The sequence below is a fragment of the Puma concolor genome, unplaced genomic scaffold (assembly GCF_028749965.1).
Source record: "Puma concolor isolate L17-30 unplaced genomic scaffold, mPumCon1.1.hap2 unalloc_scaffold_83, whole genome shotgun sequence".
Classification (NCBI taxonomy): Eukaryota; Metazoa; Chordata; class Mammalia; order Carnivora; family Felidae; genus Puma; species Puma concolor.
The window spans coordinates 15,284-33,356 of NW_028240295.1; the positions used below are offsets into that span (position 1 = coordinate 15,284).

Here is an 18,073-nt window from a genome sequence, read left to right on the forward strand (position 1 = left end):
TATTCTGGGTTGTATACCCTTATTAAATACATAATTAGCAACTGTTTCCTCCCATCCTGTGAGTTGTCGTTTCACTTTCTTGGTGGTAACATTTACAGCATAAACGTTTTCAATGTTGATAGAGTCCAGTCTACCTATTTTTTTCTTTCGCCATTTGTGCTTTTGGTGTCCCGTGTATACCCGTTTCCTAGCCCAAGGTCACAAAGATTGATGCGTTCTTCTAAAAATTTTATAGTTTTAGCTCTTACATTGAGATCTATGATCCATTTTGAGTTGACTTTTGTATGTGGTATAAGGACGAGGCCCAGCTCGATTCTTTTGCATATTGATGTACAGTGGTACCAGCACCATTTGTTCAAAAGACTATTATTTCCGGGCGCCTGGGTGGCTCAGTCGGTTAAGCGTCCGACTTCAGCTCAGGTCGTGATCTGTGGTTCGTGAGTTCGAGCCCCGCGTCGGGCTCTGTGCTGACGGCTCAGAGCCTGGAGCCTGCTTCCGATTCTTGTGTCTCCCTTTCTGTCTGCCCCTCCCCTGCGCGCGCTCTCTCTCTCTCTCTCAAAAATAAAGATTTTTAAAAATTTACCAGAAAAAAAGACTATTATTTCCCCCTTTAGAACGTTTTCGAGGAATGCTGTAAAGTGATCTTTAGTACACATCTCAGTGAGTACTTATATACGATGTACCCTCTATGGCCACCCTCCAGATGGAAACATAGAACACTTCCAGCCCACCAGAAGGCTCTCTCATGCCTTGTCCCATTGTTCCCCTCTAAAGGAAGCCTCTATTCTGACTTCTAGCACCGTAGATTAATTTCTCCTATTGTTCGACTTCATTCGTATGGAAGGAACTGTACAATGCATACTCTTTTGCTTCTTTCACTGAGCATTATGTCTGTGTGGTTCACCTGTGCATATAGCATGAGGCTATAGTTTGTTCTTTTCCATTGTTCTGTAGCATTCCATTGTAAGAGTATATCACAGTGCATCTATCCATTCTCCTGCTAACAGACATTTGGGTTGTTTCCAGGTTTGGGCTATTATGATGAAAGCTGATGTGAACGTTCTTACATTTGTATTTCTGTGAACCCCTCTGCACTCTTTTCTGGGGGTTTATATCTAGGAGCGGAATCGCCCAGTCATTGGGAAGGCGTATGTTTACCTTTAGTGCATACTGCCAAGCAGTTTTCTAACAGTGCTTGCATTGACTTGTACTCACATTGGCAATATGTGAGCATTTTCATTGCTCTTTATCCTAGCCAGTGGGTCATCAGTCTTTTTCATTTCGGCCACTCTAATAGGTGTGCAGTGGGACCTCACTGTGGTTTTAATTTGCATTTCCCTGATGACTAACGATCTTGATACCTTTTCGTTTGCTTATTGGCTGTTGGAAGTCTCTAAGTCATTGCTTCATTCTTAAATTGAGTTGTGTGTATTTCCTGATTCATTGGTAGAGGCTCTTTACATATTATGGATATGTCTTTTATTAGAGAAAAAAATATGTCGCATATACATATAGCAAACGTTTCTTCAAGTCTATGGCTTGCCTGTTTTTTTAACGTTTATTTATTTATTTTGAGAGAGAGTGTGTACGCTCATGCGCGTGCAGAAAAAGAGGGAGAGAGGAATGCCTGGGTGGCTCAGTCGGCTAAGCTCAGGTCATGATCTCGCGGTTCACGAGTTCAAGCCGTGCGCCGGGCTCTGTGCTGACAGCTTGGAGCCTGGAGCCTGCTTTGGATTCTGTGTCTCCATCTCTCTCTCTCTGCCCCTTGCCCACTTGCACTCTGTCTCTGTCTCTCTCTCAAAAATAAATAAACATTAAAAAAACAAAAGAAAAAGAGAGGGAAAGAGAGAGAATCCCAAGCAGTCTCCACACTGTCAGTGCAAAGCCTGACTTGGGGCTTGAACTCACAAACTGTGAGATCATGACCTGAGCCGAAATCAAGAGTTGGATGCTTAACTGATTGAGCCACCCAGGTGCCCCTATGGCTTGTGTTTTAAATCTCTTAATGGTATTTTTCGTGGAGCAGAAATTCTTGGTTTTAATGCTCTTCAATTTATTGGCCTCTCTGTTTGTGGTTTACGTATTTTGTGTCTATTTTTAAGATCTCTACCCAAAGCTGTGAAGACCCCTGTATTTTCATCTAGAAGCTTTGTTGTTTTACCTTTTGCAATTAGATTTATGATCCACTTGGGACTGAGTTTTGTGTATGGTGTGAGGTAAGAGTCAAAAGTCACGTTTTGTCCATACAGATATCGGACCGACTAGCACCACTGACTGAATGTGACTGTATAAGCCATGTAGCTGTATAAGTGAGGTCACAGTCTCCATTTTTTACTATCCTGAAGAGTCTTCAGGGCCCAGAATGTCAGAGGACTCTGAAGGTTTTGAGCCGACAACTGTCAACACCCTGAAGGGTAAAGAAGAACGACTCCACAGCCCCTGGCTTGAGCTGGAAGCAGGGGGCTACCCCTAGGGTCTGGGGCTGCGCGCCCTAGTAGGATGCCACAGAGTGGCGTTGACCAAGCTGAGTTCACTCCCGTCCAAGACCTGACTCGTGTTGTGTCTCAGCTCCGACATCCTGTCTTGCCAGGGTCCCAGAGCTGATGGGACAGGGCAGCTTAACTTGTCACCCAAGCTCCTCGGCTCACCGGGCGTTGCTCCTCTGGCCTCCGGCAGCTTCTGCCACCGCAGGCTCCTTTCAGCCCCAGGCGTTTCCATTTGCCATTCCATCTGCCCGGACCCTTTCCCAGCTCGCCCCTTTTCCTCACCCTTGTCTCCGCCTTCCCCCAGCACCCTGTCCCAAAAGCACCGTCCCCAGTGACTCCCTTTCCCATTTGCCTGCTTCACTTGATTTCCTGCCTCTGGACTCGAATATCGGCTCCGTGATACGGAAGAGCATGTCTGTTCCCTTCTGTAAGGTCAGCTCTGCACACCGTACCTGGGTGAGTGCAGGCGTAATTAACGGCTCTCGAACTCTCAGAGACTCTCGAGATGCCAGCTTGGGAGTTTACGCTGAGAAGTAGGCCGCCAAGTGCATGGGCTGGGCTGGTGGGTCTGACCAGGGCGGGCTCCGCCTCCCCGCAGGCCTCAGGGGACTCAGGTGGCTGAGAGCCCACAGGACCCACTCATCCCTCCCCTAAGTAGATAGTCGCTGGGCACTCCCGTGCAGCCCACCTGGTGGACCCCCGGCTCCACCCCGCGTGTCACCCCTGTGAGTCTCATTTTCCTGTGCTTCTGTCACTTAGTCACTGCCATTTATTTGACACTTTGGTGGCGTGGGGTGGGGGTGGGGGGGGTGAGTAGAGGGTTCTGACTGTCAAGTCGTATAACCATGAGAGCCATTCAGTCTTTCTTTAAAAAAGAAACAAAAACCATTATTTTAAATTCATTCACCACAGAGGCCCTGCTCTGGGCCAAGCACCATACTTGGTACGGTGATGGAACAGGACGGACAAGGGCCCTGCTCCTTGGGGACAGACACTGGATCAGGCAAGTCATTACCCACATCATAATTACACTGGTGACAAGTGCCAGGAAGGAAAGGGGCCGGGAGTGGGGGAGCTAAGGGGACTTCTATTTGTGGACTCCGGGGGGCTGTGAACGGATTTCTCAGTTGCACTCCAGAGGACAGTCTGGATTCTAAGACTTCACCCAGTGAAAGTGGCATTCCTCTGTCTCGGGCCCCTCGTGGCAGGTGCTGCCATGGCTTTGACCCGTGGTCTGTGGCGGTTTCCTCCACCGTTAGAGCGGCAGGGAACTGGCCAGATGTGGGGGCTTGAATGAGCAGAAGGTAGGAAGGTAGGTGGTAGGAAGGGGGAGGGGGAACAGTGGGGTGCTCCCCCCACACTCCGCTTGGTGACCGGGGGCCCTGGCTGGGGCACAGCTACAGAGCTCCGTCCAGGCCTGTGTGCAGTAGCTCCAAGGACCCAGTGTTCCCACTGGTTTTGTCTGTTGTCTAAGAGAACAAAAGATGTTTCCTGGAGTATCATTTCCTGGGGGCTGACCTGTGGCCGCTGGACCGAGTCTGAACACTTCCCGATCGTCTCCCTCACCTCCTTGGAGAGAGGAGCCCTCACCAGTGAACTTCTATCACCTCACAATTCACATTTGTCTCCTTCCTTCCAGTCCCCTTGCCCCAGCCTTGTTATTTTATGCCAAAGACGTTTGATACTCAAGAATTATTCCCTCACCTGTGATAACTCTGTGCCAGGCAGAAAGAAGAGTGGCCATTGCATACAGCTTGGTAGGTGCTGGGTGGGGTGGGCAAAGAATGCCGTGGGAGCCCCGAGGAGTCCCTGACCCAGCTAGGCAGCGGGAGGAGTGTAGGCTGGGAAATAGTCAGGAAAGCTTCCCAGAGGAGGTGATGGACGGCCCCTGAGCTGAGTCTTAAGGAATAGTGAGCTGGGAGGCCGCAGGACTTCCCAGGTGTGTGTGCCAGGCTCTGTGGGGCTCCTGCCCATTTTCCTCGGGGAGCTCCCCTGGGTCTCTATGGCCCAGGCAGGCTTTGTTCAGAATCTTGTGTTGCAAATGCTTCCCAAGTAGCCACCCTGATTGACACATTGTCCTGTCACTGACTGAAGGAAGCACCTGCTAATTCCGAGGGTTTTCAGAGGGAGCCCTGGAGCCCAGCCCTGAGGCCCCGATACTCCCGACTCAGAGTTCTCCACTCTTGGCTTAAGGTGCCAGAAAGCATCTGAATGGATTAAACTGTGCAAACCAATCCCTCTAGGGCAGCCCAAGCCTTACTCCCCTTCCGCGTCTACGGGAGCAGAGAGGGCAGTCTCATTTAGGGGGTGGAAATAGCAACTTCAGGGTGAGGCTGGTGACACTTAACAAAATAGCTGGGCTGGACCCACCTCTCGTGTGAGTCACTTCCTCTGTGTAGACAGCCACTTAGGGCAGTCCAGCCAGCTTTCTTCTTGACTCTGCTCATCCATGCTTAGGCACAGAAAGGCAGGGAGTGCTTGAAATGGGGGAGGGGGGAAGCTAAAATCCCTTCCCACAATTTTGTGACCCCAGACCCACCCCACTTCTCCCACTGGTGAGCAGCTTCAGTCTCAGCAACAGAAGGGGTCCTGGGTCCTGCTCACCCATGCCTCCCTCATCTCAAACCCTATAAGCAGGGCTGACAAACTGTAGTCGCTGGGCACTAGTGACTGGTGCTGGGATGATGGGATGTCCACCTGCGACAAAATAAAGGTAGACCCCTTCCTCACACCATACACAAGAATTAACTCAAAATCAGTTGGAGACTTAGGGGAGCCTGGGTGGGGTGGCTCAGTCGGTGAAGCCTCCGACTTCGGTTCAGATCATGGTTCGTGAATTCGAGCCCCACGTCGGGCTCTGTGCTGACGGCTTAGAGCCCGGAGCCTGCTTCCGATTCTGTGTCTCCCTCTCTCTCTCTGCCCCCCCCCCCGCTGTCTCTCTCAAAAATAAATAAACATTAAAAAATTTTTTTTAATAGGCAAAGAATTCGAATAGACATTTCTCCAAAGAAGATCTACTGGTGTCCACTGAGCACGTGAAAAGATGCTCGGTGTCATTGTCCTTAGACACTGGGGAAATTGCAAACCCAAACCACAAGACGGTACTTCACACACGTGAGGATGGCTATAATCAAACAGATAATAAAAACGTTGGAAAGGATGTGGAGAAATTGGAATCCCCATATGTGGTGGGAATGTAAAATGGTGTAGTCACTTAGGGAAAGAGTTTGGAAATTCCTCAGAAAGTTAGACATAGTTACCGAATGGCCCATCAGTTGCACTCATAGACATGTACCCAACGGAACGGAAAACATAGGTCCACACAGAAATGGTTACGTGGAGACAGAGACAAACCAAACAGGGCCTTTTGGTGAGGCAGGCCTTCTCCTGAGGACGCCCAGGGACTGGAGAAGAGGGGAGGGCCATGGTCAAGTTGGTCAGCTCCGTGAGGCCGAGGCCCGGAACCGAGACGTGGAGGCGTGCGTGCGGCAGCTGCAGGAGCGGATGGAGCTGCTGCAGGCCGGGGGAGACGCAGCTGTCACGGGGGTCCCCAGTCCCCGGGCCACGGATGCACCTTCCCATATGGCCCCCCGGCCGTGGCTCTGGGCCAAGGCCCGCTGGTGGGGCCAGGCCCCATGCACCGCCGCCACCTGCTGCTCCCTGCCAGCCTGACCTATCGGAGGCGCGTTCCCTGCTCCTGTTCGCCGTTGCTCTGGCTGCTGCCGCCGCCTTGGGCTGCACAGGGTTGGTGGCCTGCGCCCACCATCTCGCCCCGGTCTGGCGCCACCCGGGAGCCGCCTTCGCCCCCTGAACCCTAGGACCCCAAGCTGGAGGGTTGGGTGACCTGAGCACGGCGCAGAAGCCATTCCTACCGCCTCCCCGTTCACACCGCCTCCCAGCGTGGGTCTCCGGCTGAGCTCCAGCCCTGCGATCCGGGCCCGCCCCCTGGCGGCCGGGGAGGGAGGAGCAGGGGGCTCCATGGAGGCTTGCAACCAGGAATGCTGCAGTTGCTGCTGGGGAGAATGGCAGACCAACCACCTACTAACTCCGGCCTGGCTGAGGCCCCGCCGTGGATGGGCAAACTGCGATCTAGAGGAGACAGCAGGGCCAGGGCTCGGCCATCAGTTTTTCACCCTCCACGCGCCCCCCGCCTATCGGCTCGCAGACCACAAATCCCTGTGCATGAGGCCCTACTATCCCGGGAATGTTCTCTTCCCGCGGCGAACGTCTAGTGCGAGCCCCGCCCGCCTTCTCGAGAACATTTTGCTTTCGCCAGCCCCGCTTTTTCGGGGACTCGCGCGCCCTCCTCACGTATGTAGCTCTGGGGGCCACAGCAGGCTCCGCCCGCCTCGGCAGTTTGGGTATTTATTGACCTGTCCTCCGACCCGCCAAGTTCCAGGACCCCAGCACCCTAATCCACGTTTTGGATGCACTGAGACCCCGACATTCCTCAGTATTTATTGTCTCTCCACACCTGGGACCCCACCCCCGATCCTCGCGAATAAAAGGCCCTCCAGTCTGCCCAACAAAAAAAAAAAAAAAAGAAAGAAAAAAAAAGAAATGGTTACGTGAATGTTCGTGGCAGCATTATTCATAATTGCCCCAAAGCAGAGACAACCCAGATGCCCATCAGCTGATGAACGGACAGACCAAATGTGCTACATCCATACCTTGGAATACTAGTTAGTAATAAAGAAATACCGATGCCTGCCACAACATGGATGGACCTAGAAAACCTGATGTTCAGAGAGAAGGCAGACACAAAGACCACATTTATAAGATTCCTTTTATATTGGGGCACCTTGGTGGCTCAGTTGAGCGTTCAACTCTTGATTTTGGCTCCGGTCGTGATCCCAGGTTCGTGAGACTGAGCCCCACGTCAGGCTCCACACTGAGTGTAGAGCCTGCTTAGGATTCTGTCTCTCTCTTTCTCTGCCTGTCTGTCCCCCTCCCCTGCTCATGCTGTCTCCCCCCCATACACCCCAAAATAAATATACATACAAATGAATAAAAAGACAAACCATAAATGAAGATTCTGTTTATGTAAACAGAATGGACAGATCTCTAGAAACAGAAAGTAGATTAGTGGTGGCCTAGAACTGGAGCGGTTGAGGGGAAATGGGAACTGACCGCTCCCGAGCACGGGGTTTCTTTCTGGAGGAATGAAAATGTTCTGAACTTCGTGGTGCTGGTTGCACAACTCCGTGAATACACTGAAAGTATTCAGTCGTGCACTCTAAATGGTTCCTTTGATGATCGGTGAATTGTGTCTCCATCAAGATGTCTGTAAAACAAAACAAACACACAAAAACCTTCAACCACCACCTGTGTCTTCCCTCCCTTCCCACTAGAAGAGCAGGAGCTGGATTTCAGAGGATGACTTCTACCGGCCTCCCCAGGAGCCGCCCACAGAGAGCCCTTCAGAACACTCCGTGGCTTCTTCCGGAGGGACTCCGGAGTCCAGGCCTGGGCTCCTCCGGCACTTTTCTCAAGGGCCAAGGAAAAGCCACTCCACGGGGGCCTTAGACCAAGCCTGCGTGCCTTCCCCAGGAGGCCGGCCAAGCAGGGCAGCGGCGGCCCAGGAGCACCAGAACTTCAGGGTGGTGCACCGCAGGCAGATGGGTAGGTGACCGCAGGGTTCCAGTGACCTTGCCGCGGGGACAGTGCCTTTCGGAGAGCAGTGCCAGAGCCCTCTTTTCCATTACTGGTTGGGTAGTGTATTCTCACGAGCAAAACCTCTTCCCAAAATGTAATCAGGAACACCCTTGCTGAGTAATTCAGGGAAGCATTTCAGGAAAAGTGCTATATTTTCTCATGAGAGCTCCACAGTATCATGCCCCCAAACCTGTTTCATATATTGAAATACTGAAACTTCCCCCCCCCCGCCCCCCGAGGTCGTGTGACTATGCACGACTCTGGGTTCTGCCTGTAGCTCAGAGCAAACCCTGCCTCCGGAAGGCGTTTCAGTGCCCCTTCCCGAGACCTCTGTCTTCGATGGTTTGTTTAACAGCTCTGGTGGGGGTGTATCAGCTCTGCCATCTGTTAGCCGTCCTCTGTGCGCTGTTTACAACGAGGCCAGCTCGAGTTCCGCACCCTGTGCAATTCTAAAAAGCGTTCAGTAACCATAAGCGAATTTCTCCACAACCCCCACAAACAGAAAAGTCTGCCCTGGAGCCGGTCTCTTTCTCACTTCATTTTCTGTTTGCCATGACCCAGCAGACGATTCCGGCCAGGTTCCTAGCTCAGGAGAGCCCTGGTCTCCACACTGGCTTCTTTTAGGTTTTTCTTGTAGTCCGTGTAACCATGCCAGAGAAAGTGTGCCTCATGCCTAGGCCGTCAGGTTCCCTGAAGGGTAGGAAGACCCTATACAATTATCTGAAATCTCCAAGGCTAGTTCAGGCTGCGGAAGAGAGAACTGTGCATCCTTTGGACCCCCCAGTTGCTGGCAGAGCCCTAGGAACCAGGGAGCATAGAGGGGTGTGTGGTGTCCAGGCACACGCTCATTCAGCGGGTATTTATTAAGTATCTGTGCTGTGCCAGGCTGTTCTGGGTGCTGGGGACACAGCAGGAAGCAAAGCAACGTCCCTGTCTTCACAGACTTCTTATATCCTAGTGCAAGAGGCAGGGAAGAAGGGAATTAACAAGTAAATGTATAGTATGGACTGGTGATAATAATTGCTGTGGAGAACTTGGGGAGTGCCGGGGGGGAGCGTACTATTTCATATGGGTGGCCAAGGAAGCCCTCACAGAGAAGGTGACATTTGAGGAGATGTGCAGGGAGAGAGGCAGGAAGGCACGGGCCGACCTGTGTGGCTCCAGCAGGGGAACAGATGCAAAGATCCTGCCATGGGCACGTGCCCAGGAAACCAAGGAGATGGGAAGGGGGTAGTTAGAGATGAGGGCGGAGTGACGGAGGGCCTCGCGGGCCACAGAAGGGACGTTAGCTTTCCCTCCGAGGGAGATGGCAGTCATTGCAGGGTTTGGGGCAAAGGGACGTGATCTGACTTCCTTTAAATGGGGAGTCATCCTGGCTCGTATGTTGAAGGACCTCAGGGGAGAGAGACCAGTCAGGAGGCTCTCGCCACAAGCCAGGCCAGGGGTGACAGCCGTCGGAGCCCGTGTGGTAGCGGTCGAGGTGGTGAGAAGCAGAGGGTTCCGGATGTGCCAGCAGAATTCGCTGACGGGCTGCGTGTGTATGTGTGTGACAGAAAGGAAAGGTTTTTAGCCCAAGCAGCTCGAAGGATGCAGTTTGCCATTTATGAGATGAGGGATGTTGGGAGAAAAGCTAGTTTGCAGTGGGAGGGGCAGGAATTGATTTTCGGGCATGTCAATTTTGAGATGCCTATTAGATATCAGCCATACATGGCACAGGTGGAGATCTGAACCTGAAGTTCAAGGGCAAGGTTCAGGCTGGACATAAACGCTGGGGAGCTGTTGGCATAAAGCCCTGAGCGTAGGCACGATCAGGTAGGAGGCGGGTGTCAATGGAGAAGGGGACCCAGGACTGAGCTCTGGGGTGCTCCAATGTTGACATGTCAGGGAGAGGCGGAGGAGTGAGCCCGGGGGACAGAAGAGTGGCCCGTCGTGGCGGAGGAGTACCCAGAGTGGCCCCTCAGCAGCCGTGTGAGGGAAGTGTCTCATGAGGGCAGGAGGGTCTCAGCTGTGTCCTGAGATACTGATGGGTCAGGCCAGATTGGCACCAAGGATTAGCCTTGGGATTTGGTGACAAGGAGGGCATGGGGCTTCCCAAGTGCCGTTTCAGTGGAAGGAGGGGACAAAAACCTGACTGGAGCAGATTCAAGATGGAACGGGAGCAGGGGAACCAGAGACAGTTGTGACACCTCCTCGAGGTTTTCTGTAAAGGGGACAGAGGAACAGGGTGGTAATTAGAAATGTGAGTGCCATCAAGAAAGCTATTTTTAAAGATGGCAGAAATAACAGCGTGTTTGTGTGCTGATGGGAACGAGCCAGGAGGGAAGGGACAAAGCAGTGACACGGTGGGGGGCGGGGGGGGGGGCTGCTGGAGAGACGTCCCTGTCCTTGAGTGGGCAGTGGGGAGGGGTCCCCTGTGCAGACGGAGGAGTAGGCCTCAGACTGAGCCGGAAGTTCATCCCCGGTGACAAGGGGGAAGTCTGAGTGTGGGTACAGATGCCATAGTGAGGGCTCTGTGGAGGTAATTTTTTTAGTCCTTTTTTTTTTTTTTTTTTCTCAGTAAAATTCAGGAACAAGGTCAACAGCTGAGGGTGCGGATGGGACGAAGGCACTCCTAAAGCGTTCTCGCGGCAGCCCCTGTCCCCACCCGCTGCAGGGCCTCGGGAGGTAGAGGCTTGGCCCGCCGTCTAAAGTGCCTCTTTCTGCCCCCAGGGCTGTCCAACCCATTCCGGGGTCTCATGAAGCTGGGCACCGTGGAGCGGCGGGGGGCGATGGGCATCTGGAAGGAACTCTTCTGCGAGCTCTCCCCTCTGGAGTTCCGCCTCTACCTGAACACCGAGGAACGCACCTGCGTGGAGAACTGCTCCCTGCTGCGATGCGAGGCCGTGGGGCCAGCCCACGGCGACGGCCGCTTCGAGCTGGTCTTCTCTGGCAGGAAGCTGCTGGCCCTGCGGGCCTCCTCCCAGGACGAAGCCGAGGACTGGCTGGACCGGGTGCGGGAGGCCCTACAGAAGTGCCGGCCCCAGCAGGAGGATGAGTGGGTGAACATCCAGTACCCGGAGCAGCCCGAGGACCCCCCAGACGCCCCCCAGGGTGGCCTCCCCTCCCACCCGGACCCACCCACTGAGCCCGAGACTCTCCAGGGCACACAGTTCTGTTGGTCCTCTGCCCAAGTTCCCGAGCCAGACGCTATTAAAGAATCCCTTCTGTACCTGTACACGGACAGGACCTGGATGCCCTATATTTTTTCCCTATCCTTGGAGTCTCTGAAGTGCTTCCGAGTGAGAAACAACGAGAAAATGTTAAGTGACAGCCACGGAGTTGAGACCATCCGAGACATCCTGCCAGACACGAGCCTCGGGGGCCCATCCTTCTTCAAAATCATCACGGCCAAGGCCGTCCTGAAGCTGCAGGCCGGGAATGCTGAGGAGGCCGCCCTGTGGAGGGAGCTGGTGCGCAAGGTCCTGGCGTCCTACTTGGAGAGGGCCGAGGAGGCGGTGACACTGGGCGGGAGTCTGGACGAAAACTGTCAGGAGGTGCTGAAGTTCGCCACGCGGGAGAACGGCTTCCTGCTGCGGTACCTCGTGGCCATCCCCACGGAGAAAGGCCTCGACTCCCAGGGCTGCTTCTGTGCAGGTGCCCCCTTGCTGTCCCGCCACCCCCAGCCTGCCCGCCTCACTCTGCCTCGGGTGGGGCTCCCGATTTAGGCTCTCTGCCCTGTCCTGGCTCTCCACGAGCGTCCCCATGCCACCCCTGGGATGTTGCAGCAGACGTAGCCTCTGCTCCTCCCCAGCACCCACCGAGGCCAGCAGCCCTGCCGAGGGTTGGGACCTGTGGGTGCACAGCTCATCCTACTGAGTGCTGTGCAATAGAACATTCTCCGATGGTGAAAATATCCTAGATCTGTGCTGTCTAATATGGTAACTACAAGCCATCTGTGGCCCCTGAGGACTTCAAATGTGGCTAGTGTGACTAAGGAACCAAATTTTCAGTTTAACTTAAAGGTATTTAAATTGAAATGGGCGCCTGTGGCTTGTGGCCACCGTACGGGCCAGCACAGCTGTATATATTGTTCTGCAACTTGGTTTTGTTCTACTGAGGAATGTATCATGGATATTATTCTACGTCAGTACATCTGCCGTATCATTACTGTCCTCAAGTCTGATCCTTCTGTGTGGGACCACCGGGCCAGCTGCTTTATTTGGATTATTTAACTTAGTCCTAACAATAACCTGTCCTGTGGTGAAGCCAGATGAGGACCTTGACGGTCCTAGAGGCTCGCTCTGGCCGTGTCCCCGCAGGGCCTCTCCACCCCATTGCTTTTCAAGGCTGTGAGATATTCCATGGCTCACGTTCCATTTTTAGCTCTTCTCCCCGACCCAGACCCCTGTTTCCATCACCTTCGGTTCTCCAGGGGGACTGTGAGGACTTTGCCCTGCCGCAGGGTGCCCTAGCAGGAGACGCAGCTGCAGGTGGTTTGAGGACCATCCTGTTGGCTGGAGCCTGTGGGACCGGAGGGAAAGTCTGCTTCGGGCATCTGGAAGGAAGTGGTCTGCGGTTTTCTTCCTGCAGAAGACATTTTCAAGTCCCTGCTCACTCCCTCCTCACACCCGCCAACCCCTAACACTCACGCTCTGAACTTTCCGCCTGTGGGTGTTGGGCTCGTGGAGGAGGCCAGGCCCCCCAGGGCTGGTGAGGAGGGTCCCCCAGTGGGTGTGAATGCTGGCAGGGGGCGGCTCTCACTGTGCCTCTCACCCGCCAGCCCTCAGGCCGAGACTGAATCTGGGGGCTTGGGCTTCCTTCCTGCTGCAGGCATGGCTTTGTGGCCGGGTGGATGCCCACCGCCGGCATCTGGCTGTATTTCATGGTTCACAGGGCACTTTCAAAGCCTCATCTCATTTAAACTTGGTCATCACCCCCACAGGAGAGCAAGGAGCAGCTGAGTTTTATAGATACTGAAATGGAACCTCGTAAAACCTCGACGAAGGTTAGGATGAGGCAGCTATTAGGCAGAAGAGCCAGCCCTTCTCGTCCCAAGGCCAGAGGGCCTCTTTCCCCTGGCCCTGTGGGAGGCAGGCATGTGCTCAGGATCTGAGCCCCACTCTGACTCCCACCGCCCGCCGCTGTGGAGGGACCTCCAGCAGAGGAGCTGAAGCCGGACCCTGCACCACTGTCCAGAGATGTCCGGCCTGTCTGACTCCAAGCTGGCACCAGGCAGTGTCCAGACGGTCCTGCCTCCGGTTGGCCTCCCCACCTACTCCCTGCCTGTCGGCCGGCCCCATGTCCCCAGCTCCTACCCTGCTTGCTGAGGCGCTGACTCGGTTGCTTCCGTTTCTGGGCCCCAGTGGAGGGGTGGGCCTACGGGAGGTTGGCATTGGTGAGCAAGCAGTGGGAACACTGAACACAGGCAGCTAGGTAGAAGAGGATGTGGGCTCTAACACCAACCCAACCCAAATCCGATTACCGGCTCTGCCACTTAATCGTCCTGTGACTGGGCAGGTCTCCTGACCTCTCTGTGCACCGACTGCTTCGGCTGCAAAATGGCAGCAATAATTGTTAATGGTGTTTTGTCGTAAAGACTAAGTAATGGGGTTGTTTCTCAGCGGTGGGCATGTGAGTGACGGTTGTTTGATCTTTGTGTCCTCCTTGTATGTCTGCCCCTTCCTTAAATAGCAGGTCCTTCTGCCTAGGAGCTTCTGCGTTGTCCCCAGACTCTGGCCCCGCCACTGCTCACTCTCCTGCCGTCCCTCTCCCCAGGCTGCTCCCGGCAGATTGGCTTCTCGTTTGTACGACCCAAGCTTTGTGCCTTCTCTGGCCTCTATTACTGCGACATCTGCCACCAGGACGATGCCTCGGTGATTCCGGCCAGGATCATCCACAACTGGGACCTCACCAAGCGCCCGGTAAGCCTTGGGCCCAACCAGTCGTGGCCACACAGGGCTGAGGAGTGACAAAGGAATGGTCGCTCCCCTTTGTTGCTGCTCTTTGTGTGGAGGAGTTTGGCTCTAGGGAATTTAGGGTCACTGGTTCAGGCCCCATGATGGTGGGAGGGCCAACCAAGAGAAAACTGTGCTGCTGGTCTGTAGCCCCTGGGCAGAACTCTGTCAGTGCCTGCCTCGTTCCTCAGGTGGAGGTCTGAGGGTGGTTCTCTGCAGCTCCCATGGCCATGGAGAAAACTGTTTAAGGCACCAGCAACTAGAGAGAGAGAAAGAGAGGGAGAGGAAGAATAGATAAGGAAAGATAGTTAGGATAGATTATATTTCTAGATGGATGGGGGATGGGTGGGTAGATAGTTGTGAATAGATAGATGGGTGGATGGGTTGGCGGGTGGATGTAGACAGATGGTTGGGTGAATGGATGTGGATGGAGGGATGGGTAGATGGATGTGGACTGATGGACGGGTGGATGGATGGGTGGGCTGGCCAACTGGCTGTACTTCCCCTTGGAGCAGTCAGCCTTTTCTGTATATTTGTTTACATACATTTGTAAAGTTGGGATCGTTCTGGACTCATACTGATTTATAACAGGCTCTGTCCACTTGGTACCATTTAGTGTGATTTAGTCTTGAGTACTTTTTTATGTTCACCAAATGCTTTTGAATAAGATGTATTCTAAGATCTCTCTTTTCTTCTTCTCCACCTGAGCTTACCCACCTACCTAGCTATGTTACCATTAGCAAATTATTTAACTTCAGTTTCCTCATCTATAAAGAAGGATTAATAAGTATCTGCCTCAGAGGACATTACAGGAGATGGCACCCGCCAGTCTCTTAGAGCCTTACATCAGTGCCCTTTCTTTCTCCTGAGGCCTGCCACACCTTCAGCCCCTCATTCACTTAGTCAGAGCCTGCCTGGAGGAGCACAAACTTGGCTTTCTCCCAAAGGCACAGATTTCTGCTTAAGACAGACACAGAAGCACAAAGAAGAAGCTATTTGTTTCTCAAGACCCAGGCCTATTGGCCATGCAGTCTTGACGTGTGGATGTGTCGTCAGAGCACAGGGAACGTGACTCTTAGATTCCGTGCCACCCCAGCCTCCACCTTGCTGGGGACCGGAACCCCAAGGACATTAGCTTCACTTTGGCTTTTTGTTGGTTACCTTGTCCTCACTCCTGCCCTCAGTGGTAAGTATTTAACTAACTGCATATAGAATATTAAACCTCAGAACCGCCACAGATGCAAATAATTCTTTGGCCATAAAACACACTCGCTATTTACAACATCCGGACAACTTTTTTTTTTTTTATTTTTTATTTTTTGCATTTATTTATTTTTGAGAGAAAGAGAGAGAGAGAGAGAGAGCACGAGTGGGGGAGAAGCAGAGAGAGGGGAAGACTCAGAATCCAAAGCAGGCTCTAGGCTCTGATCTGAGCTGTCAGCACAGAGCCCGACATGGGGCTCAAACCCGTGAACCGTAAGATCATGAACTGAGCCGAAGTCGGACGCTTAACCGACTGAGCCACCCAGGCGCCCCTGCATTATTATTATTATTATTATTATTATTATTATTATCATTATTTTAACCTAAACTCAAAATAATTCCGTAAGAGATGCTTTTCTTTTCCCCACTTTATAGACAAGGAAACTGAGTCACAGAGGTTAAATAAGTGTCACAAGGTCCTACTGGTAGGCAGTGGTAGAGCCAGGATTCGAATTCAATTCTGACTTGAAAGCCTGACTCCTAACCACTGCATGGTAGTTGATGGTGGAGACCATCTCAGATCCTCCGGCCTTCTTATTACACCAAGGAGGAGACTGAAGGGGAGAGAAGCTTCTTGGTAGTTAATGAGGCAGCCAAGTGTGCAGAGACAACACCTCAGTTTAGACCCGGGCTCTGCTTTCTGCAGGTAGATTGGATAAGCCACTTTAGCTTCTCTGAGCCTCCATTTACTCATCTGTAAAATGGGGGTGGTGACACCTCCCCCATTGAATTGTCATCAGCCCGAAGAAAGGATATGGTTGAGATCCGCAGCCCACCGTCGGGCAAATAGTAGGCGCTCAGTAACCGGCTTTGGCATTAGGGTCAGGGCCGAGGGTAGAACCTGTAACACCCTGTCAGTGGGAGAGGCTGGGATTGATCGCTCCCCTCCACACGGGGACTTGGGGGAGCCCTGGTTGGTGCTGCTGGCCAGAGCTTGGGGTGGGGGCGCTCGGGAAACCTTGTTAAGCTGTGTCTGATCTGTAGTTTCCTGTGGCTGGAGCCTGACTCAGACAGTCACCTGGTTCCCGGGTCGGCGCTGGGGCAGTGCCTGTTTCTGTTAGGCAGGAAAATGGGGGCTGGGAAGACAGGAAATAGTGGGAAGGATCTGTAGGCCCGGGGGGAGAGGGGCATTGACCCAACGTGGCCGGGGAGGGACCGCAGCTAGTGCCTGGGAGGGAGAGTAGGTTTGGGAGTTAGGGCAACTGGGTTCAGATCTTGACTTTTATGAGCTGTGGACCTAGGCCCGGTCACATCATCTCTGGTCCTCCATTTCCTCATCTGTATAATGAAGATGGCACCGCTTCCCTTGGACGGTGGTGGCAGGGCGGGTGAGTGGGTGGGTAATACTGTGCCTGTCGCAGAGATGCTCACCGAACGGCCATTCTGTCCCGCCCCCCCCCCCCAACCGCCACCGTCTGCCGTCTGGTGGTGTCCCAGATCTGCCGGCAGGCTCTGAAGTTCCTGACGCAGATCCGGGCCCACCCCTCATCAACCTGCAGCTGGTGAATGCCTCGCTGTACGAGCATGTGGAGCAGATGCGCCTCGTCCGGAGGAGACGGGAGCAGCTGAAGCTTCTGGGGGATTACCTGGGCCTGTGCCGAAGTGGGGCCCTGAAGGAGCTGAGCAAGAGGTGAGCGTCCCGGACACACACACACACACACACACACACACACACACACGCATGCAGCTAGTGCCCGCCCAAGACGCCCCCTTAGGAAAAATGCCAGAGCCGAGCAGAAATCACCTTCCCACTAGGTTGGGGAAATTACCGCAAGCTTTGGGAGTGGTTTTTATTTGTTCATGTATTCATTCATTTACTCGTTCATCTAACAGTTATTTACTGAGAACATACCAAGTGCTCAGCACTGAGCCAGCTTTGTGAGCTCCACACTGAGCAAGGTAGACCCGGTCCTACCCTCTCACAGGGAAGGCAGATGAGTAAGCCTAGAGCTACAACAGCCTGTAGAGCTGCTACAACAGCCTAGAGGGAGCTAGAAGGGAGGCAGGATGCCTGGAAGTACAGAGGTGAGCCCTCTAATCCGGAGTGGAGGAGGGCAGAGCCCGGAAGACTTCCTGGAGGAATGTACATATAAGATGAGCCTTGGAGAATGAGTCAGAGTTAGAAAGGGGAAGACTCAGGAAAGAGTGTTACAGATGGAAGGAACGGTGCGCTCAGGCCCTGAATGAAGGCCCCATACGAGGGAAGAACAGAGAGAGCTCCTGGGCGTGCAAGGAAGGAAGAGGGGCGCTGCCAGGACCCCGCGCTGCTCGGCCACGTGGAGGCCCCCCAGGCAGGCGCACGCGGCGCGCACCCCGAAGTCGGTGCCCGCGCGCGCGCACTCCTCTCCACTGGGCCCGGCAGCCCTTCCCTCCCTCGACACCCAGCAAACAGAGGTTGCGGGGGGGACTGGAACTGAGGGTCCCCAACCACGTTGGAGCAGGAGGGCAGAGTAGGAAAGGATGCGGGGGGAATAAGGGAGACCAAAGGAGGAAGGACTGAGGGTTTTTTGAGGGGGGACCACCTCGCTGTCTCAATTCCTCGGATGAGTGGCCTAGAGCCAGCCAGGCTGGGCCAGCAGGGCGCTGGGAGGCAGTGTCAGCCTGTGGCTTTGCTGGGCTAGAGGTGGGGGCGGGGGCGGGGCGGGGAAGGCCAGGTGGCAGGGGCTGTTTGGAGAAAGGAAGGCTTTCTGGGCCCAAGGGAGGCCAAGTCCGACGCCTGCCCCGGAGCCCGGTGTA

General features: G+C 53.9%; 1 pseudogene; it reads left to right on the forward strand.

The window, feature by feature from the left end:
- LOC147570828 (pleckstrin homology domain-containing family M member 1-like) overlaps nucleotides 1-18,073 on the forward strand; it is a 67,313-nt pseudogene that overhangs the window by 12,177 nt on the left and 37,063 nt on the right.